General features: G+C 37.1%; 1 protein-coding gene across 21 annotated transcripts in view; it reads right to left on the bottom strand.

Moving 5' to 3' along the window:
• The window catches only part of NRXN1 (neurexin 1), a 1,215,464-nt gene that overhangs the window by 322,012 nt on the left and 868,053 nt on the right, over positions 1-25,399 (bottom strand). The gene's annotated exons all lie outside the window — the stretch shown is intronic.

Below are 25,399 nucleotides of genomic sequence, written 5' to 3'. Positions count from 1 at the left end.
ATACATAGTGGAATCTATAAAGCTTATATTTGTAAGCTCTAGTTAAGTCTAGTAAGAGGTATATACAATAAAATGACAGCAAAATATTGAAGTATAGAAATAATTCAAAACATCAGTACAGTATATTTATCTACTGGCAAATATCTAAAATATCTAGTCAGTCAATCAGACTTACTTTGATGTATAATCATTTTACCTCATTAAGAAGAAGGAAAGAGAGAAGGACAGGTAACTTTTTTTCCAGATTTAATAAACATGATGCATGACAATTTCAGACACATCTGGAATTGCATTGTTTGTAAATCTTACATATCCTTTTTGCTCATTCATGGAAGCAAATCAATATGAAGGCCTTAAGAGCTACACTAAAAATTTTGCTTACTGGCATACTGAATATACTCTATATTCCTGTCGCTTAAACTGTCCCTTTAGGATCTAATTTATAAGCTTGGGATTCACTGAGCAGTCACTGAGCGTATTTTCTGAGAAACAGAAAAAATGTAATTAATAAAAAAAAAAAATTGTGAGTGATCTATGCTTTTACAGTTTTAGTTCGTACTACTAACTTCGTCATAAATATTACAGAAACTCTTGGGAAGAAAGTAGAAAATCAACAAGAACAGCAGTTTCAAACTAGCAATCAAAATAATACTTTGAATTTGCAAAGAAATAAACGAGTTTGCCTAGAAAAGATCATATCAGAAGTCTTATCCCAAAGATTATTTCACTCATTACATTACTATTCCCCTTTATCTAAACAGCTTATTTTGAAGGGCTATGTGTGACTCGACAACATAATTCTTGTGAAGGTATGGTTTTTGTCTATTGTGTTCTCTGTTTTATACCCCCTAAGATGGTGCTAGAACTTAAAGGTTCTCAAAAAATAACTATTACTTGAATAAATGGCTAATATATGTTTCTAGTATCAAAACTGGAAAAAGAAGTTTCAGGTGGTGCTGGTGTCTATGAAGGAGCAAAGGAAGAAGAGTATTCTTAGGAAACAAAAATAGTTACATAGATAAACTAGAGAAAATATGGGGGCACAATGAAATGTCTTTGTCGACACCACCTTGTCCCTTTAACTTTTCAGTTTGCCTGCATGATATAAATTTCCAAGGGCAAAAGGAAGCCAAATGTGAACTGATATCTGTGCAAGGGTCAGGTAGGGAACAGCTTTATGATAATAAAGAAGCCCTCAATAGTGAGAATCTCCAAACGCCAAGCATGTTCCTGCTGCCTTCAGTTTGAGAACCACTGATTACAGTTATAACAAAGATATTGCTTTTGAAATAATTTCCCAGTTGCTAACTTCCCTATGAGATGCTTTTTCTTTATAAGGTTAATGGAAATCAACATTAATGTATTGACCAACAGGAGCTGCTCGTTGCCATTTGACATTAAGACAGTGTCTCACACATCTGAGAGACCAAGGACTCTAGTTTGTATAACAGTGGCCAAGGACACTAGGAAAGCTGCCTGCCTGTCTTTGGATCTGATCTGTAACAGGATGCTCTCTAATACTGTGGTGGGGAAAAATGTTTAACTGTAAAATGAACTGCAGCACTTCCCTGGTGGTACAGAGGATAGGAATCTGCCTGCCAAAATGGAGGGGACACAGGTACAATCCCTGGTCTAGGAAGATTACACACACCTCATAACAACTAAGCCTGTGCTACAACTACTGAAGCTCGCCTGCTTGAGGGCCCTCAAACCACAATTACTAAGCCTGTGTGCTGCTGCTACTGAAGCCTGCAATCCTAGAAGCAGTGCTACACAAGAGAACCAGTGCAATGAGAAGCCCACCCACCAAAAGGAAGAGTAGCCCCCGCCCACTACAACAGAGAAAGCCTATGCACAGCAACGAAGATCCAGTGCAACCAAAAAGATCAATATTAATAAATAAAAATAAGTAAAAAAGTAAATTAACTGTAAAATTAACTGTAACTGTAAAACTGTCAGATTATATCTTCCTTTCATTGCCCCCTCTCTATATATATGCTGTGTGTGTGCTCAGCCCCAGGTCTCCCACATTACAGGTAGATTCTTTACCGTCTGAGCCACCAGGGAAGACCCCATCTCTGTATGTGTTTGTGTGTATAGACACACACATACTGTTAAACACTAATAATAAGCCAGGCAGTTATAGGTGCTGAGGATACAGAAATTAACAAGACAGACAAAAGTCTATCCTTTGTGGAGCATGCACATCACTAATATTAATACTCTATACATCGCATTCCCTCAGCATTTTGTTGAGCAACAATTTGCTTTTGTTGTTTCTGTTCCAAGCTCCTCTGTTCTTGGAATCTTCCAGGCAAGAATAGTGAAGAGGGTTGCCATTTCCTACTCCAGGGAATCTTCCCAAACCAGGGACTGAACCTGCATCTCCTGCTTGGCAGGCAGATTCTTTACCACTGAGCCACCTGAGAAGCTTACAGCAACATTCACATCTGTTAAATGAATGTCTTGAATGAATGAGTAAAGGATATATGAGTTCAAGAATATAAGAAAGGAGAGGAAAGAAAAGCTATGGTGAAAGTATGGTTTGTAGAACAACAGTGGCACAGCTCAGCCTCCATATTTTTAAGTTTGTATGTTACATTTAGCTTGCTACTTTCTGCAAAATTGATACATCTATTCAGCACAATAGAATAAAGAGAAAATACACTATAATTTAGAGGTCCTTCTGTCCAGTAGCTAGCTAATGGTTTAATTCTGTCCAACTCCCCATCAAGGGGATTGTAGTACTCACTACTTCTTGAGGCACTCAGTTCCATCTCTAAACCCCTGTGACAGTTAGACATTTCTCCAGTAAATTAATTATAGTCTCCTTGAGCTCTTACCTACTTGTTCAAGTTCTCTCCTTTGTGGCTTCTAACCAGAGATCCTGATTTCTTCTAATTTCTTTGATGATTCTACAATTTAACCTAGCTTCATGTTTTGTTTCATTTTCTGAAATTATTCCATTTGGAAAATCTAACAAATAGGACAATATATGAAACTCCAGCAGAGTCATCAGTATCAGTTCAGTTCATTTGCTCAGTCGTGTCAACTCTTTGCAACCCCATAGACTGCAGCACGCCAGGCCTCCCTGTCCATCAGCAACTCCCGGAGTTGACTCAAACTCATGTCCATTGAGTCAGTGATGCCATCCAACCATCTCATTCTCTGTCATCCCCTTCTCCTCCTGCCTTCAATCTTTCCCAGCATCAGGGTCTTTTCGAATGAATCAGTTCTTTGAGTCAGGTGGCCAAAGTATTGGAGTTTCACCTTCAATGTCAGTCCTTCCAATGAGTATTCAGAATTGCTTTCTTTTAGGATGGACTGGTTGAAACTCCTTGCTGTCCAAGGAACTCTCAAGAGTCTTCTCCAACACCACAGTTCAAAAGCATCAATTCTTCAGCACTCAGCTTTCTTTATAGTCCAACTCTCACATCCATACATGGCCACTGGAAAAACCATAGCCTTGACTAGACAGACTTGTGTTGGCAAAGTAATGTCTCTGCTTTTTAATATGCTGTCTAGGTTGGTTATAACTTTTCTTCCAAGGAGCAAGCGTCTTTTAATTTCATGGCTGCACTCACCATCTGTGGTGATTCTGAAGCCCCCAAAATAAAGTATACATAAGGGGAATCATCATATTCATCTTTTAAAATTTAATTTATCCTAAAATTGATTAGTGTTACTTGATAGCCTCATAACACTACTGACCTATAGTAACTTTACACTGATTATAGGCCAAGAACTGGACATGGAACAATGGACTAGTTCCAAATTGGGGAAAGGGTATGTCAAGGCTGTATATTGTCACCCTGCTTATTTAACTTATATGCAGAGTTACACCATGCAAAATGCTAGGCTGGATGAAGCATAAACTGGAATCAAGATTGTCAAGAGATATATCAATAACCTCAGATATGCAGATAACACCACCCTTATGGCAGAATGTGAAGAACTAAACAGCCTCTTGATGAAAGTGAAAGAGGAGAGTGAAAAAACTGGCTTAAAGCTCAACATTCAGAAAACTAAGATCATGGCATCTGGTCCCATCACTTCATGGGAAATAGATGGGGAAACAGTGGAAACAGTGACAGACTTTATTTTCTTGGGCTCCAAAATCACTGCAGATGGTGACTGCAGCCATGAAATAAAAAGATGCTTGCTCCTTGGAAGAAAAGCTATGACCAACCTAGACAGCATATTAAAAAGCAGAGATATTACTTTGCAATCAAAGTTTCATCTATTTAAATCTACGGTTTTTCCAGTAGTCGTGTATGGACGTGAGAGTTGGCCTATAAAGAAAGCTGAGCACTGAAAAACTGATGCTTTTGAACTGTGGTGTTGGAGAAGACTCTTGAGAATCCTTTGCACTGCAAGGAGATCAAACCAATCAATCTTAAAAGAAATCAGTCCTAAATATTCATTGGAATGACTGATAATGAAGCTGAAGCTCCAATACTTTGGACACCTGATGTGAAGAACTGACTCACTGGAAAAGACCCTGATGCTGGGAAAGACTGAAGGAAAAGGGGACGACAGAGAATGAGATGGTTGGATGGCATCTCAGACTTGATGGACATGAGTGTGCGTAGGCTTTGGGAGTTGGTGGTGGACAGGGAAGCCTGACATGCTGCAGTCCTTGGGGTCGCAAAGTGTCGGACATGACTGAGCAACTGGACTGAACTGAAGGTGTAAAGTTAACTTGTTTGCTGTTTATTCTATGTTATACTCAAACACAGGCGTTCATTTTTACAGTTATCAATGTGATGTTTTGGATTTGACATTTCATCCCAGCTTGCATATGATACTCACACATTTGCCATGGCTCCAGTATGCATTTCATTTCCAAGCTGAATGACAATTCATATATTTTCATTAAGGGTGCTGGATAATTTTCATCAGGCCAGTGCAAGGACAAGGACTTTTAGGAAGTACTAGGTAATTTCTCATTATGAGTATGATCATTGTTGAACATAGTATTATTGTTCTTAAATGGGACATTCTTGTGCATGCATGCCTATCTTTTTCAAGGCACTTCCATAAGAGACGGGCTTCCCAGTTGGCAGAGCAGTAGAGGATCTGCCTGCCAAGGCAGGAGACGCAAGAGATGTAGATTCAATCCCTGGGTTAGGATGATCCCCTGGAGAAGGAAATGGCAACCCACTCCAGTACTCCTGCCTGGAAGATCTCAAGAACAGAGGAGCCTGGCAGGCTCTAGTCCATAGGGTTGCAAAGAATCGGACATGACTGAGCACACACATACACACACACCATAAAAGATATATCAGCAAATCACTAAGACTAAATCTTTTCAGCTCTTTCTAATCCAATCTGCAGCTTTATTTTCCACACATTCAGTATTCAATGGGTAGATTATCAAATAATTTGGATCATTTTGCCTAGGAAAAGACTGATGTCATCATTAACATTGCTAATGCAAGCAACAGCAACAATATCAGTAAGAATTTGGCAGATATAGAAAAAATTCTATTACTTAACAAAATCATCATTTTTAGGAAATCTGAATTCAGGCTTTATTCTAGGCACTTCCAGCTTTTAACTACTGAAACTTAATTCTTCCGATTGTTCTTAAGATTTTCTTAAGCGTATCTCCCAGATTTTGTGCAAAAGTCATAACATATCCTACATTATTTTTTCACAAATTCTGACTAAAAGATAATGAACCGGCTTTCTGACACGATCTGGAGGAACCATACAGCTTTCTGTTGCACTGTGATGCTTTTAATGTCCCAGAGTACATTTGCACCCTCTGTTTCATTTGATCTTCAGAATAATTCTATGAGGTAGATAGGGAAGTATTATTAACCTGATTTTATAAACTGATGAAAGGTGAAATGAAATATGCTGCAGAGCTAGAACTCGGCTCATTTTAATATACCCAGGTCATTGATTTGCAGCCAAAGCATTACCTGAATTCTACACATCACAGAAATGAGATAGGTGGCTATAACCCTCACAAAATTCATTTCAGATAATACTTCATTTATGTAATTACCTTTCTATATTCTCCCAAGTGTTGAAATAATTTTTTCTGATGAGTATTTCCTTTACTTTTTCTTACGATGGCATTATTGTTCCTTTACATTCTACTTGCAACCCAACCTACTCCCATTTTCCTATCTGACTGAATATGCCAGCCTCTTTCTAGTCTGGTATTAAAAGGAAAAAGTTATTATAAGGATTTCTGAAAGTAAAGAACTATATGCCTTTAATATACCCTTGACGTTTTAAAATAGAGACTAGTTATAAATAAAGATCGTATGTTATGGGTCAATGCACTTCTTCAACTTCAACAAATGAATTCCATTCATATTTACATGACCCCTATCAAGTGTGGATATTACAGTTCCCTGTACCTAAGATGATCTCAATCAAAGAGTATTGGGGAGACACATTTACAAATTAAATTGTAATAGAACAGTAATTGAACTGAAATCAGAAGACCTGAATTATCATCATTGTTCATCCTCTGACTAATCATGTCATTTATATTCTCTAGGCCCCTTTGCTATTTAAGAAATGTATACAATAAAAACTACTGCTTTCTGTATCTTCTGGAGTTGTTTAAAGATTATGCTGAAATACTTTGAATTATAAAATAAGATATAAAATATGAGATTCATTCAGTTCAGTCGTACCGTATTAATAATAATACTAGAAAATCAAGACAATATGAATTAAGGGATTATTATTAATAATTTAACAGGTAATTATTTTTGCCTATTCTTCAGTTCAACCGCATATATCCTATAGTTTGGTCAACCACAGGCCTCATACAAAGTAAATTCTCCAATGAAACTTTTAGCAAGTATGTAATTAGCATAATCATTCTGGTTCCCCAGTAAATAGTCAGATGTTTTAGGTGCTAAAAGCAAGTGTAAACAATTTTTGGGAGCAAGAGTTTTAGAAGTAGGACAGTTAAAAGAAGATACAATATCAGGTACTTTAAACATGAAATCGGTTCAAATTTTTAATTTGAACATTTATCATATTAGGTAACTCTTTAGAGAATAAAGCATCTATCAATAAATTATCAAATATAGATGTTAATTGTACAAATGAGTGTGGCTAAACCTCAGATTAAATTTGTTAGATATTTAAAGAAACTAAATATGCTTCTAAGCACAAAAAATATCAAGAGTAGAATCAGAGAGATGTCAGAAAAGCTTTTAAAAAATATTTTACAACCAAATGAGTTCACAAATTGTGCCTAGATTTTTACCATTTTGATGCTTATAAACACTATAATATATGTAGCCAAACTGGTTGCCTCATTTAGAAATCACAACGTGGTATGGGAATAAGGGTCCAATTTTAAAAATTTGATTTTGAAGTTGCATGAGAAGGAAGTTGTATTCGGAGGTTTCATGCCATATATCTTAACTATTTACAAACTAGATGAGAAAACAGAATTATTCATTTCTTTGAGTCACTTTTTATCTTCACAATACCAAACGGAGAAAAAGATTCACATTTTTAAAAATGTAAACACACAGAGACTAAGGCATGCCAAAAGACATTCTCTTGTTTTTAGCTTTCTGTTTTCAAGCCATTAAAAAATAATAATAATCAGTGTTTTATTTAACTCAGGAAGCCACAGCCTCTGGGAACAACAGAACTAACTACCACACTAATTTTCTGTATATATTGTACACTGGAAAGTTCAAGTCAGGTTTTAATGATCAATGGTATCATGCTAACATCATTTCAAAAGTGGATTTCAGATTTCGGGGATGCCAAATACGCAGCTGCTGTCCTAAAATCTGAGAATTCCAGTCCAGAATAATTACAAGGTATAAGTTACACAGAGTGTATTGTGAAATATCATTATCATTTTTAAACAGTAAAGAAATATCTATGACAGAATCTAGTTTAAGTGGCAGCCTCCAAAATATGTAGCTAAAAACAGCTTCTTAGTAATGTCTTGAAGGGTCAAAAGCAATGACCTTGTCATGTTCCTGGCAATCCTGATAAAACACCTGGGTCAGATACTAGTGAAGATTAATATGGTAATTACAAAGAGATCAGAGTGTTATTGCAGAAAAAGAGTTACAGCATAGTAAGCAGGGCCTCCTAATACTATTGATATTCTCCATAATTTTTCTCCCAATCTCTGGTTACGAGCATCACAATAAGTATACATTCCAGGATAATCTTTGGTAATGGTAAGAATAGCAAAGTAGTCAAAAAGTAGTCAATTTATTCTGTTACATCTCTAACATCACTTTTGAATATAGTCTGTTCATCATGCATATCACATTGGGAAAATATCATAATCCCATACCATTGTTACTGTATCAGTGACTTCTGAATTAGATGAGCACTCATATGACTAAAAAAAAGCCTAGAAAGGAAAAAAAAAAAAAAAAGCCTAGAAAAATGTGTAAAATCATAGGACCTTCATTTATCTGGCTGGATGTATAATTACTTTAAAATTTTTTATCTAAGTATATTACACAAAAACCTTCTATAAATTGCTGAGCTCTCAACTTGAATCATCTTTCAGAAAGGCTGAAAAAGAAAGACAGAACTAATAATAACATGGACCCAAAGCATGTGTTCTGGGATAGTATGGAACACTGCATACTGTGTGAGTCTGTGCAGTACATTTTTCACCAGAATGCCTGGTCGAAAGGCATCCTTATAACCTTTACAACCCAGAGTGCTGTCCTGAAAGCCACTTACTGTAAAGCTTTAGGGTACAATATACCATTTTGTAAGATTTCCCTCATAGCTCAGTAGGTAAAAAATCCACCTGCAATGCAAGCGACCTGGATTCGATTCCTAGGTTGGGAAGATCCCTGGAGAAGGAAATGGCAAACCACTCCAGTATTTTTGACTGGAGAATCCCAGGGACAGAGGAGAATCCCAAGGACGGACTCTTGTGACATGGGGTCACAAGAGTCGGACATGACTTTAGTGACTAAACCAACACCATCATACCATCTTCGCAATATACCATCACTTGCATACTTGTTAAAATCTTTTTGCTCCTTTTCTTTAAGTTATTGCTATTGAAAAACCTGGTAAGATGCCTCCAGTTTAACCACTTATTCAGAAAACATGCTGTGATACCTACTCAGGGCTATATTCTAGGGCACGTGATTAATAAGATATCCCATGTCATATTTAACCTTAGCTTATGTTATTTCTGATGGTCCCCTTTGTTTACTTTTGTTTGGCAAACTCCTCACTCACACACGCCTTATGCTACCTTCTCTGCAAAGGTGTCCCTAAGGTGCCAAAGCAAAATTCATGAGTTTTTCCTTAACACTACTACTGTAAGTTCCTGTGCTTCTATTATGGTCTTTATTACAGTATTTAAAATTCCTTTTTAAAAGTCTGTCTTTACTATTCTTCAGGTTTACTGAAGTGGATGCAATATTTTAGCTATGCTATATTCCATGAAACTAACATGGTTCTGTGCACCTTAAGGTTCTCAATACATGATTCATGAATGAATGAAAGACCTCTTACCTCCAGTGGGGATTGGATATCTATTAGTTCTAAACATCCTTCTGGAGAGATCTAACTGTTCCCGGTATGAACCCCATCATCTCTATAAAATGTAATGATTCTCTCAGAATAAAATAATATCCATCATATTACTCTAGAGACTTGTTTGAATTCTCCTTTGGTTCTCTTTTTTTCCCAGATCCCAAAGTCCTTCAGCATAATTCATACCCAACTACAACAATTACAGCCTTTTCCACTCTCAAATTTTTGGATAGAAAGGTATTAGTTTATTGAAGACTGAGACAGAATCTAAACCCTCAGCAAGCCATAGCTTACAAGCAGTATGATCCATTTATTTTCTAAAACTTAAGCTATCTTTAGTTACTAATTAAGGGTTAGAATAAAGTGAACTTGTGAGTGAACTATACTTCCAGATCCTGAAACTTATCCGGATATGAAAATATCAGTTGTGTACCCAGTAACATTTTAGATGATCTTGATTTAAAAGCTTAGATATTCCTGTTTCTATATGAAAAATAAAGTAGACAAAGGTACCTTTTCCAAAAATATTCAATTGCATTCTATGTTTTTGAAATAGTTTTAAGGAAAAATATACCAAGACACAGAAAATAAAACAGTTACCAAATGGGGATGTGGAGTGAGATAAATTAGGATTTAGGGATTAACATACACACACTACTATATATAAAATAGGTAACAACAAGGACCTACCACATAGCACAAATAACTCAACTCAACATCTTATAATAATCTATAATGAAAATAATCTGAAAAAGAATATATATATCATATATATTAACAACTTTGCTTTACATTTGAAATATAACATTGCAGATTAACTATATTTCTATTTTAAAAAAGGACATATCAATAGTCTTAAATTTTTTTCTTCTCCATTGCCAATCAACTTAGGTATAAGCTTCACTGTGATGTTCCAGATACACCAAACTCCAGAGGCTACAGGTTTTATTTCTCTGAGTGAATAGTTAGATTTCAAAGATTCATTTGGATTTTACATTAGGGTGACCTGTTTTCATTATCTTCAAACAGGCTTAGATCCATTTCTCCATCAGACATAGAAGAATAGCTACATCTAATTCTCCTGCCATCTAAATAACTCTAGAATTTCTTGAAGATGATAAATTATCTTATAACTATGCTGTATCTGTTAGCTATCCACACAGTTTTCACTATTTCATAAATCATCTTCCTATGTACCAATTTAGGAGAGAGTAACATTCTGATGAGCACATAAGACTGTTCTGGGTTTGGAAATAAGAAATTTTATCCAGAATATACGTATTTTATCAAAAACAATTTGTTATCAGACTAGCTGATGAAAAAGACCTATGAGTTTAGGTATACAGTAACTCCTTATTATCAAAAACCAAATCAAGTTGTAAGATAAATGATTATTGTCTACATTCTTAGTATATCTAAAATGGAAAACCAAGGCGATATTAAGAGTTTTCAAACGTCTTATCCTACTAGCCTACTTTAAGGATAAGCTCTTCAGTCCTACTGGTCAGAAAATAGATGCCGAAGTGATTATCTATTTAGGAATATTTTCTTGCAGATAGCATTAGAGCGAATTACAAGTCACAATAACAAAAAGCATGCTCAGCTTTCCCAATTCCCTAACCATGGCTCCCTGAGGTTCACCATTACAACAGAATGAAATTTGAAATGGGGGAAACACTTCACTCATGCAATGGAAAGAAATTAATACTCCAGTTGAGTAAGCCTAAAGGACTTCACTGAATTCAGAAATCAGTGTGGACTGTGGAGGCAAAGACAGATTGTGCATAATAACCATTGAGCCAAGAAAACACTAACACTCTGAATGCTTTAACAGGCCCTAGTCAACAATTTTGCAAACTCTGTTAAAGAAGATGGTCAGAAAAGATGCAGAACATCTCAAACTACAATTGCGTTGTCTTGTCCAGATAACTGACAATTGTATTATGACATTCCACATAATTAGAACCAAGCTTTTTCACATTTTAGATTCCAGGTTAGTATAATTCCCTCACCACACAAAACACAACAGAAGTCCTTTTAGTTCAATAAGATGTACCCAATTTTAACAATTTTTCAATTTTCAATATAGCTAGACCAGAATCTTTGGTAAAACCCATTTTAGATGGACCATTATCAATTCCACATCTTTCTATGAATATCAGCATACATTAGCTAGACAGTCATCTTATTTTAGCTTTAGAATGTATATGAGAGTTTTTTTCCCAGACACAGCAATTAAAGGATTGTAAAATAGCTCATGGAAAGCTCCAAAGAATTGCTCCCCAGAGAGCAAATCTTGCAACACCAAACAACTCCAATTTCCCTTGGGCATCTCTTGGGCAACAAGAGTTATTGCTAGTTAAGGAAGGGCAACTAGAAGACATACACACAAACCATCACACTTAATAACCTGCTCACCACATAACTAATACTTACTGAGAGGCTCATAGCTAGAATTTTCTTACAAATTTGAAGCTACCACATGACACATTGCAGAGCTTCCTTGAACATGGTACTTCTCTACCTGTTTTGTATTGGGTGCATGTATTTTACTATGTAGCTTATGTAATTATGTGTGCTGAATGTCCTATCCAGTCTTGCCCAGTTATTTTATCTTAGAATCTCATGGGCTTTGCATCTTGAAACCAACAACCTGCTGGAAACAAACAGCAGAGGACAGAATCCCTCTTTTCTGCTTGCTGCCTCACAGATCAAAACACACTGAAGGCTGAGATTATTAGAGGAGGTTTTGGGATAAAGAAATAAAATAAAAACTGACTTGGCAAATGGGACTCCCTGCTGGCTGGTACCATGCGTTACCATAGCAAGATGCATCTGTTCCGCTATTAAATATGTTAGTGAATATGGTATAGACAGCCATGGCATTATCAAATATTCTTAGTGCCCATTAAACTCCATACTTACATATTTTAATTTTACCATTCATTAGTAAAACTCAAGGTGGTAGCACCTTGGAAATAATTCTTAAAGTTCAAAGAAAAACTATCAGTTTGGTTATATTTCACATGTTTAAATTATATCCATGCATTAGTAATAACAATTTTGGCAAGCTAACCAAAATGTTCTCAAATTTTACATGTGATTATATCAGCTGTGATTTAGTTCACAATGGATGTGTTAAGACTAAAGTTAAAAAAAGTCACATGTAGAATGTGAAAAACTTTAATAGCTACATCCTTTTTTCCCTTCTGAATATCTTACTTCCTTTCGATTTAATCTTAGCCATTATCAAATGCCCCACGACATATGACCTAGTCCCTAGATGGAATCCACTCTGAGCTCATCAACTTCGTTGCTGAAACGGGCTATCAAGAGCTAAGAAATCTATGCCTTACTACATGGTTAATAGCAGAATATATCTGTTGTTACTCTGTTTGTTACATTAAAATTAACCACAGTAATGTGGACAATATTAATACATTTAAAAGCCAGCCATGTTCCACTGCTGATGCACAATTCCTGGGGACTGCATGATCAAAATAGGAAGCGACTAGGGGCAAAATTAAGAATTATGGAATGTGTAGAAGGTGAAGAACACAAGACAGACTCTGAAATGAGTGGTGCATCCCACTGAGACATTAACCTCTTGCCTGCCTGGCTCATCCCAGAAAACTGTGCAGCAGCTGCTTTTCATAAAGAGTCACATGACTCATGAATGCCTTATCCCACTTCTTTAACCTATCATTATTCTGTGAATGCTGTAAGAATATAAGGGAAAAATACTGGGACCAAAGCTAATGGAGGTTTGGTACCACCTTTCATTTCAGTTCAGTTCAGTCGCTCAGTTGTGTACGACTCTTTGCGACCCCATGAATTGCGGCACACCAGGCCTCCCTGTCCATCACCAACTCCTGGAGTTCACTCAAATTCATGTCCATCGAGCTGGTGATGCCATCCAGCCATCTCATCCTCTGTTGTCCCCTTCCCCTCCTGCTCCTAATCCCTCCTAGCATCAGAGTCTTTTCCAATGAGTCAACTTTAAACCAGTGTTATTATTAAAATCTAAATACACTCAAACCAAAGAAGCCTTAAAAGCAAAATCATTATATGGAGCCCAGTGTTTTATGAAATAATGAGGCCAGTTTGTCTTTACACGAAAATACTCCAGTTTCTGACATCCTTATATACTTGGTGGTAGAAGTGCTCAACAGTACAATTTTCTTGAAGGACAACTCTGCAGTAAATGTAATGGCTCCCTCCTAGGGATTTATCTTCCTAAATATATATATTCATATATATGAAATATTGTTTTTATTTAAGATTAAAATTTTTTATTGGTTTGCAATCTAAAAATTCTGAAACAAACAAAAATCCATCATTAGGGAATGGTTTAGCTAAATTTTAGTATATGTGTGCAGTAGGATCCTATGAAGTAAATATGAGATTACATGCTCTAAGGTGGAAAGATGTCCAAAACAAATTAAATAAGAATAATCAAGTTGTAGAATAATATGTATCATGTAAAAACATTCAAACATTTTGTCTTTTTGAAGAATGTTTAAGTGTGTCTGCATATACAACTATTAACAGATACATATAAAAGAAAAAAGATACATGCATAAAATTAAAGGCAGAGTAAAAAGGTTGGTCATATTATAGGCAGTTTATACTTTTGATTCTCATCATTGCATTTAAAACTTTCAGTAAGTACAATAGAAAAAAATAAAATTTATTAAAAATATGGGTTTTTTTCTGGAAAGTAAATAGAGACATAGGACAACAGATAAAATTCAACTCTCTCTGAACAGCCTGCCATAAAATATAATTGGACACACAGACCCAATTGTATGCATCACTAATCTATTGAGCCTAGTTTATGTCTAGATAGTTACCAGAATTTAAAAAAAAAACAGCTGGTAAATAAAAAAAGAGCAGTTGAATAACAGACATAGAGTTTACTGAAAAGCTAGTTAGTCAGGAGGCTAATGGCTGCAGTATATACCTCACATAATAATGAACAATATCTCTGTTGCAATTTCAAGGACCAAAAAGCACCCCCAGCCTCTTCATTTATCCAACGCGTTTCACAGCTCTTTCTTGTTCAGTCGCTAAGTTGGGTCCGACTCTTTGCGAGCCCATGGACTGCAGCACACCAGGCTTCCCTGCCCTTCACTAGCTCCCTGATTTTGCTCAGATTCAAAGCCACTGAGTTGGTTATGCTATCTAACCACCTCATCCTCTGCTGCCTCTTTCTCTTTTTGCTTCCATCTTCCCCAGTTAGGAGGGTCTTTTTCAATGAGTTGGCTCTTTGCATCAGGTGGCCAAAGTATTGGTGCTTCACAGTGGCCAGTTACAAATAACCAACTAACCACTGGTCATGAATTAGGCATTCGAGGGAAGCTAGAATTTACAGTGTTTTTCTTTCTACACGTAAAATTTCTCTGCAATGCCTGTCTTTGAAAGATCAAATGAAATCAGTTCTGAAGCCTACATGGCAGGCAGTCTGAACCTACCTCACATATAAGTGCTAAAATTTCAACCCCATTTCTCTGCTGATGCCTTGTGGGATATGGAACCCCCAAAGCCTTGCTTTCTACTGCTAATTAACAATAATGAACAAGATGACACACTTTTCTTTTGAACACTTCTGTCAGGAAGATGTCCAATCAGCAAGATACAAGCCATAGACAAATTCCCTTTCTCCCCCCACTCATTTACATGCTGAGATACACAGAGACTCTACTCTGCCTTTTGGTTTAAAAAAAAGTAGGTCAAGCTGTCTAGGCTTTATGCACTAGCTTTAGAATCTGTGCAAAGGATGAAAGCTTTTGCTCCAGCCCGTTTCCAGAGCATTTCAGATTATTTTTATATGCATCTACACATACGGGTGATACTCTCGTGACAGTATTAGTTTAGTCCCATGTTTGGGCACAGCTCAAAAAATAATAAGAATACCTATAACTCCATCCATTAAAAGAATTTTAAAACAAATATCATGTGCTATGTCATGGAACTCTACTGTTACTTATTGCACTGTATTGAAGGACACAGAAACTCTAGCTTGTGCCCATGCTTAAGGAATCTTATAATGCAATATGTAGCAAAGACTCACTAAGTTTGGGCTGATAATTTCTATTGTATGATCATTTGAGAAAGTAGCTGAGCTAGCCTGAAATTTTCCTTTACACAAAAGCAAAATGGGGCTTTGCAGTCAGAACAGTTACTTACTAGCTATGTGATTTGGGTCAATTGCTTAAAAATGTAGTTTGCTCCTTTATAAAACTGAGATAATAATTCATACCTCAATGGGTTATTGTGAATAGTAAATGAAATATAACATTTATGTAAAGTCGTTGGTGCTTGGTACATAGTAAATATTCAATACATGCTAAATAGAATTGTTTAGCTATTATTCTTACTAAGCCAATGGACAGAGGAAACCTGATTTCAAAGGGAGAGTTTAACCTTGCTTAAGACAATTGACTGTTAGAACTTCAAACATTTAATATATATTAATTAAAATTATTAAAAACATTTTAATAACTGAAGAATCAATTTCACCTCCATCATTTTAACAAGTGTCACAGTAGGAGGAAAAAAAAGATGATCAAATTGCCAGGGAGGAGAGGTTAATTACCTTCTACAACCCTAATCAATTAGAGCTGATTACCACAGAAGGTTTGTTTGTTTTTTTCCCTTTCACTCTCTGGTTGGATAATCTTCTGTCATCAAGTCAGACTGCACAGAAATATATCACAGATGTTTTATATAAGTTCCCCAAATTATACAGACAGCAGATAAGAAGTATACTAAATTTCAGAGAGCCGACTACTTGTTTGGAATATCTGAATCTGGAAGTGGGACTGATCAATGATCTAACATGGGAGAATCTTCCTTCCCTGCGAAAAACACCATGTGGGTAATGAGTCCATTTCATGATAGTCCCAGCCTCTGGCTTGAGTGTGCAAGCCTCTGTAGGTTGTAAAAGGGGAGCCCAAGAGAGTGTCACATGCTTTCACCATTACCCTTCGGGAGTCTACCTCATGCTGGGATCCAAGGAGAGTGCTCCTCATGTGAGTTCTTGCAGCAGAGTGGAAATTTACCAGCAAGTGGGGAAGGAAGGCCATAAGCCAAAAAGGAAAGCTCCGTTCATGTACACTTGTATACCTTTATCAATAAATATTACTGTGTGTTCTTAAGCACTGTGCAACTGTCAGAAATGCCAAGATAAAAAGATACATAGCATATGGTAATTGACCTTTATGAGTTCATAATTTAATAGACTGAAAGGATCCATATGGAAATAACTATGACTATGATAAGTAAAAAGTGCTATGTTAGTACCAAGATGGACCCGATTAGTTTTTCCCTAGTGGACGAAGGAAGTCTTCACAAATATATGAAATATATGATCTAGGCCTTAAAGGTGAATAAAAACTCACCAGACTAGAGAAGAAAGGAAAGCAAGCAGGAGCGAGAGGAAGTAGGAATATTTCAAAGAAAGAAATGCACATGAGCAAAGGTCTATCTTTGCCGACATTTTGTTACTGACATAATATTTTTTTAATTGTGTTTCTCTGCCTTAAAATCATGTGCACCCCAAATTTACAAATCAACTGATAATGAAAGCTAGCCAGCTAACTACAAAATGTTTGAGACAACTAGTCAACCAGATAACTTTCTATGTGTTTACTCAACTAGAAAAAATAGTCTATGCAGCTGATATATGGAATGCTCAGTAATTTATATGATGTGTGGTATACTAAGGGCTTCCCTGGTGGCTCAGCTGGTAAAGAATCCACCTGCAATGTGGGAGACCTGTGTTCGATCCCTGGGTTGGGAAGATCCCCTGGATAAGGGAATGGCTACCCACTCTGGCTGAAGTTGTTTGACTTTATAAAACTGCATTAAACAGACTGTGGGCAGAGCTGTGGGGTGCAACCTAATGAGGTAGTCCCCCCCGCCCCGTACCCTTACCTGTACCACACACATAAGGCCCAGCAATTAAGCACATGGACTGTCTGAGTTCAAAGCCTGGTTTTGCTTACTCACTGTGTGATCTGTGCCTCCTTTCCTCATTAACTAAATGAGGAGAATGTTTCTTATTTGTAGGGGTTTTATGAATATTAAATGGATAACAAATATAAAGTTAGAATAGCTATGTGATTATTGGTTACTTTCATAAATGTCACACTTAAAGATCTCTTCATAGAATTTAAAAACCTTTAACTGTGTTTCTAAAGCATGAAGGTTTAGAATATCAGCCTATGTCTACATTCTGTGACTAAGGTGCCATACAAATAAACTTTATCCATTAAATTCTAAGATACTTGAGGGCAAAAGCCAGACCTCACGCAACTGTATTCCAAATGCCTTAAAAGGTGTTTTTTCTTTTTTTTTTTTTTAAAGGTATGTTAAATGCATATAAAGAGAGAATAGAATGTGTTCAAGTTGCACTGAGGAGTAACTGGAGATAGAGCTGGAAAATAAACCCATGTTTTGCATTCATTGCAGATCCGCCTAAGGAGTTTGGCTTTTGAACTATCTGCAGTATAGGCCATTGGTTCTTCAACAGAACAGGTGAAGGCATGGTTCACCAGAAACATGTCTCAAGATACCAATCTATAAGGAAACAATATCATGAATTTGTAACATGCTAGCAGTTACTTTACTGACAAAGGTCCATATAGTCAAAGCTATGGTTTTTCCAGCAGTCGTGTATGGATGTGAGAACTGAACCGTAAAGAAAGCTGAGCACTGAAGAACAGATGCTTTTGATCCGTGGTGTTACTTGGGCTGAAAGGAGATCAAGCCAGTCAATCCTAAAGGAAATCAGTCCTGAATATTCGTTGGAAGGACTGATGCTGAAGCTGAAGCTCCAATTCTTTGGCCACCTGATACGAAGAACTGACTCATTGGAAAAGACCCTGATGCTGGGATAGACTGGAGGCAGGAGGAGAAGGGGACGACAGAGGATGAGATGGTTGGATGGCATCACCGAGTCGATGGACATGAGTTTGAATAGGCTCTGAGAGTTGGTGATGAACAGGGAAGCCTGGTGTGCTGCAGTCCATGGGGTCGCAGAGTTGGACACGACTGAGCAACTGAAATGAACTGAACAGAGCAGTTCACTTCTGCATCTCTAACTCAGCATTAACAAGTTAACTATAAACCGACCTCTTGAAGGAGACTATGCCCTTGACCAGAGCAGCACTGACCTATTTTTTGCCCTTGAACATGTTTAGAATGCACACAGGCAGCTTAAATTTGCAGAACTTCTAGAACAACAGCAAGAAATATTTCAACAAATATTTATTGCTCATTTGCTAAATTCCAGGCTGCAGGTGGACTCTGGGAATACAAAGGTGGACAAAATAGATGGATGTCCCCGCCCTCTTGACATTCACTGTTGCTCAGCATCACATTATTCATCATAAATGAAGGATCTGCCATCAAGATTTAAACACTTTAATCTAAATGCCAAATTTTGCCTGGTTCACAAAATTGCCACCAGAAACAAGAAAGTACAAGGACTAGAAAAACTGATAAAGGGTTTTGGAGCCGATTCTTTTCCAGACAGTTGACTTTGCTTTGTCCAGGAGAAGTAAGTTACTAAGCACCTTTGTAGACAATTTGAAAATCAGTTTCCCCTCAAACCCTGAATAAACACTGGGAAAAAAATACTTAATGAATATTATGGAGGGACTTCAAATTGGTATTGGGGTTCCATGGTGGCTCAGATGGTAAAGCATCTGCCTGCAATGCAGGAGACCTGGGTTTGGTCCCTGGGTTGGGAAGATCACCTGGAGAAGGTAATGGCAACCCACACGAGTACAACTGCCTGGGAAATTCCATGAACAGAAAAGCCTGGTGGGCTACAGTCCATGGGGTTGCAAAGAGTTGGATACAGCTGAGTGACCAACACTTTCAAATCAGTACATGCCCATCCCTGGATAGCATTGCTGCCAGGTGAGGAGTTGAGACACAGCCTTGCAAAGCAGAGAGAGAAGGGGAGGATGGGTTGAGAGGCCCCGTGTCACGCTCTCTCTGCTTCTGTTCACTCAGGAGCTTTTATGCTTCTAAGTGAACACCATTACTGATAGAGGTGCCTGAATATTATCAGTCAGATTGTTTTCAACTAAAAAGAGGTTGAGAGACCTACTGCCATCAAACATTTAGAATGTTGAAATAACCAAGAGGTTGAAATAACCAACTTTTTGCTTCACACAAATTGTTCTGGTGGCAGTGTAGAGATGCATGAGAAAGAGAATCCTTGTGAGCAGTGAGATGAGTTAGAAATCTGTTGCAACAGTTGAAAAAGAGGACATTCATTTAAGGCAATAATAATGGGAGTCAAAGAAAAGCAGATGAATTCAAAAGCTCTGTTAAGCATTTGAAATGTGGCCAATGGAACTGAGGAACTGAATTTGAAAATGTATTTAATTCTAATTAAGTTAGATATAAATTTAAAATTGAGAGCTCATTCAATCATGGAAAAATTTTAGGTATGTCTACAGTAATTCAGACAATGCAAATCTACATTTCCAACTGGATATTTTATGAAATATACAATATCTCTGATGCAAATTTAGATTCTGAATTAAGAGGAATGAATTAAAAAATATATATTAGATATCAAAAACTTAGTATGAAATAGTAATGTAAAATATAGTAAAATTTATTTGATCATATGCTGAAATGATAATACTTTGGACATGCTTAGTTAAATAAAATGCATTCAAAGTTAATTTCACCTGAATTTTTTTTTCTCTCTTTTTGTGACTACTTAATGAACTTAAAACTACATATCTGACTCACTTTATATTTCTATTGGACAGTACTGATAGACATTTCTGGAATTTACTGAGAAACAGATTACATCATAAAAGCAAGCATAGGAAAGATGTCAAAGTTTTCATCTGTAATTGTGTAGATGGGCATGTAGTTGGAAGATGAATTCAGTTTTTAATGAGGTGTCTGCCTATGAGACATCCAGGTGGAGATGCTGAGTTAGTCTTTGGAAATGCTAGTTTGGTGATGACAGGGCAAGTTCAGATGGGGGATGTAAGTCTGAGAATAAGCAGTCTACACTTGCTAGCTATAATGCAGAGCAAAATTCCAGGAACATTTTTTTTTTTTTTCCAGAGACCAAAAAGCCCTTCATGATCAATTAAATTTTAATCTTTCACTAGAATTTTTTGGTCTGGCAGTCTTGTATGTCCACTCTTTTGGGGGCAGGAGGGCCCTAAGAAGTAAGCTCAGGAGGAAGTATTCTCTTGATGGGAGAACCTGGCCATGAAAACGTCCCCTCAGGAGTCTGAGAAATATGTTCTTCCAGGGTAGTGCTTTGTAAACAGAGAGGTTAAAAAGCCTCCTCTGTCTTGTAACCTATGCCATGCTTAGCTATTCAGTTGTGTTTGACTCTTTTTGACCCCATGGACTGGGGCCTGCCAGGCTCTTCTGTCCATGAGGATTCTCTAGGCAAGAATACTGGAGTGGGTTGCCATGCCCTTCTCCAGGGGATCTTCCCAACCCACAGATTGAGCCCATGTCTCCTTCAATGCAGGCAAACTGTTTACTGTCAGCGACCAGGGAAGCCGAAGAACACTGGAATGGGTAGCCTATCCCTTCTCCCGGGGATCTTCTTGACCCAGGAATCGAACCCAGGTCTCCTGCATTGCAGGCGGATTCTTTTCTGGCTGAGCTACCAGGTAAGCCCCGTCTTGTAACCTAAGGATCCCCAAATCTCATGTACTATCTCCTAAAGTAAGTGGTTTAATGTAACACCTTTGCATTTCACAGCTCTGAAAATGGTTAGGTTTTCATCAGAAGGATTTTCTCAGGCCCGGTAAAAATTATCTCTAGTTCTTTGCTACTGATTTAAAAAGTGGATTATTTATGCCTACTATCAACTTGAGTGTCCCTGAGTATACTTACCTAGGTCATTTCCTTCCTTTATTGAAACAAACTACCTATGTCTGAAGTGGTCCATCATCACCTTTAAACAAACTCCAATGCCACAGTGTCACTTTCACCTCATTTCCTGTTCTTCGGCTGACACATTCCCTATGCTGTTTTCATTTTTTAACTACTATTCTCATGCATTTTATTTATGCCTTTCAGTGTTTTCTTTTCTTTTTTGGTGCAATAAAAAGAGTGTACAAATGATTCCTTATTTGGTATGCATTCCCCAAACTATTTCTCAACCCTCAAGCAATGTCTTCATTACTCTTCTTCCATCAATCTATACCGTGTTTAGACTTCTGAAAGGCAGCATCCTTAAACTTAAAGCTAGTGGATGCTTTCACTGTTGCTCACCATTTCTTTCTAAATCATGTAGACTCTAACTTGATCATAAGAATGAACATATCAGATATGCATGGGAGATATTAACCATGTCTGTTCCTGGGACTCTCTTAATAATCTAGCTCAGCTGCTCCTAGATTTCTGAGCCTCTATAAGATTATAAACATTTGCTGTTTTAAGCTGTTAAATTGTAGGGGAATTTTTTACATAGAAATAGATAGCTAATACATTATAAACTGCATTATAGGTGATCAGTAATGATGTGTTGAATGAGCCAAAGGAATTTTTTTAAAAAAGAAATTCCTAATTAAGCTTTTAACAAAATTTGGGGGAGTATTTACAATGTCATGTTAATTTCAGGTGTATAGCAAAGTGAATCTATTATACATATATATTCACTCATTTTTTAAGATTCTTTTCCCATATAGGCCATTACAGAGTATTGAGTAGAGTTCCCTGTACTATATGGTAGGTCCTTATTAGTTATGTATTTTATATAGTAGAGTGTATATGTCAATCTTAATCTTCCAATTTATCCCTCCCCTCACCTTCCACAGGTTTATTTTCTACATCTGTAACTCTGTATCTGTTTTATTTTGTTTGTTTGTTTGTTTGTTTGTGTGTATCTGTTTTATAGGTAAGTTCATCTGTAGTCATTTTTTTAAGATTCCACATATGTGATATCACACTGTTGGTGGGAATGCAAACTGGTACAGCCACTATGGAAAACGGTATGAAGGTGCCTCAAAAAATTAAAAATAGAGTTACCATACAATCCAGCAACTGTACTCCTAGGCAAATATCTGGAGAAAACCATACGTCAAAAATATATACGCATCCCAATGTTCACTGCAGCACTATTTACAATGGCCAAGACATGAAAGGAACCTAAATGTCCATCAACAGAGGAACGGATAAAGAAGATATGATACGCATACAGTGGAATAATTCTCAGCCACAAAAAGAACACAATAAATGTCATTTGCAGCAACACGGATAGACCTCAGATTGTCATACTGAGTGAAGTAAGTCAGAGAAAGCATTTCTTTTTCTCTTTTTTTTGGCCTCACCACACAGAAGTATATGGGATCTTACTTCCCTTACCAGACATTGAACCATGTCCTGTGAAACAATGCAGGCTTTTGAAAAAAACTGAACTGTGATCAGTAGTGGGAAAAAAAATTCAAAAAGTTTCTTATTTTGACATCTAGCCATAAGAAAAGAGGCTTGCTAAGGCAACTCATCACTGGCTAACCTAGAATGGATTTGAGGCCATTCTGTAAAATAGCTCGGGGTCCAACATAAATCAATAAGTCAAGAAGCATAGTGATCATACATTGGAGGAAAATCTATGTCCAAGATTTTTTCTACCTAGGTAATGCCCTGGCCATTGTTTCAGCAGCTCTTCCAAAGAGATTCCTGAGCTCTGGACTTCTTTCTGTTAGCTCAGGGGACTATAAGCTCCCAGACTCAACCCTGAAAACACACAATATTTGAATAGAGAAGATGATGACTGAGCAAAAGCTAGACAGAGATTGAGAAAAAAGTTCTGGGTCGATTCAGAAACGACAATAGGACATACATTTTCTAAAGAGTGGATTAATAAATTTCCCTGAAGTGGAAAGAAAAGAATTTTAGAAATATGGACATGCAAAGGGAAACTAAGATCAGAATTTTCAGGACACTAAATGTGAGTCACAGAGTGTGACTTTACCTGAATGTAACTGGGAAGCATCAGTGTGTTTCCCAAGAGGAAGAAGAGAGGAATAATTGAAAAAGCATTTTAGCAAATTAACCTGATGTAAGTATATAAACTGGATTGGAAAGTATTCAGAATAGAGACAGGAGAATAGTTGAGAAGGTGTGGCAGTTGCTTAAGCACCTAAGTGATAAGTATATTAAATAAGGAGGTGCAGCTAGAAATGTCTTGGTTCTCTTTATTACATTTCACAGCAACAGAATTTCAGAGAAGGAGGTAATTCTAGAAATTGAGAACCAAATTCAGAGAGATTTAGTGATGCTGAAATGTTTCAACCAATAAATTAGAAAATGAGATACTGAACTAACTTTCATGGTGAAAGGATGAAGGAAGGAGTTTGTATTAATCTACATGACACCATCCATTTCCAAGATAGAGATTGTTTCAAGATATCTGTACAGCACTTAAGTCAATAAAAATATGACCATGATTTCTCTCACTTTCTTCAAAGATAATGTTCATCTTTTATACCTGAGAAGCTTGGGCAAGACTTTTACAAATAGTCAACAAATAGTCAAATAGGCCACGCATTCTCTAATTCCTGTAAGCTCCAGGATGTGCTAAGTCGCTTCAGTTGTGTCCAACTCTGTGCAACCCTATGGACTATAGCCCACCAAGCTCCTCTGTCCATGGGATTCCTCAGGTAAGAATACTGGAATGGACTGCCATGCCCTCCTTCATGGGATCTTCCTGACGCAGGGTTCAAACCTGTGTCTCTTATATCTCCTGCATTGGCAGGCAGGTTCTTTACCACTAGCGCCACCTGGGAAGCCCCAAAAGAGGACTTCTTGACAAAATGTACAGGTTAGTTTCCTAGGAAGCAGGCTTTGAGATGGAGGTTTGCCAAAGCAAGTTCACTTGGGAGTGCTTTCTGAATTAACACCTGTAGTGGTGGTTTAGTCACTAGGTTGTGTCTGACTCTTGTGAGCTCATGGACTGTAGCCGAACAGGCTCCTTTGTCCATGGGATATTCCCCAGCAAGAACGCTGCAGTGGGTTGCCATTTCCTTCTCCAGGGGATCTTCCTGACCCAGAAATTGAACCTGGGTCTCCTGTATTGCAGGCAAATTCTTTACCAACTAAGCTACAAGGGAAGCTAAGAGCCAGGATGGCCAAAACAAATATAATATCTACTGTGTATGATTTACAGGTTTCAATTTAAATATTACATGAGAAAGTGAAACTCTTAAAATAGTGGAATCTGTTGGTTAAAAAGAATATTTCAGATGAAACACTTTAAATTCTAGAAAAGCCTGTGAAGAAATAAATGGGTTTTATCTTGTTGATATAGGTATGTACCCATGTATATGTACTGATTTTACAAAGATTAAATTCAGAAACTCTCTTTAAAACAAGGTAACTAGTATAAAATGTAGAGCAGCAGAGAATGATGAGAAAGATTGGTTATGTCAACAATATTGATAAGTTATTTTAGGGCGTGATATCCACTATAAATACACTATGCTTCTAGTTAACACTAAAATCGCTGATCAAAAGGTGTATTTCTATATCAAAATCAATTAAGAGCTTGGTTTCAAACATAAAGCTTCCGGTCCAGGAAGGTACAAAGAAGAAACGCTCAAGGCAAATATACACAACAATTCACTAATCAAATTTGCAATGCTCTTTCATGCTCCTAAGACGAAAGAATTTCAAAGAACACTCTCACTCATCCTCTCCGCCACCCTCCACAGTTTCCTCGGATCAGAACTAATACACATGTTAATATTCATGTCAGTTAGGGAACACGCACTTGCAGTGCATTCTTCTAAGTCAGAGGGTTAAGCGATCTCCAATTAACATTGCCAGACTGATTGATGAGAGATACCTCCTCTAGAGTGACAACATTGGTAAA

The sequence above is a fragment of the Capricornis sumatraensis genome, chromosome 1 (genome assembly GCF_032405125.1).
Source record: "Capricornis sumatraensis isolate serow.1 chromosome 1, serow.2, whole genome shotgun sequence".
Classification (NCBI taxonomy): Eukaryota; Metazoa; Chordata; class Mammalia; order Artiodactyla; family Bovidae; genus Capricornis; species Capricornis sumatraensis.
The sequence above is the reverse complement of the archived record's forward strand: the minus strand, read 5'-3'. Positions and strand labels throughout refer to the sequence as shown.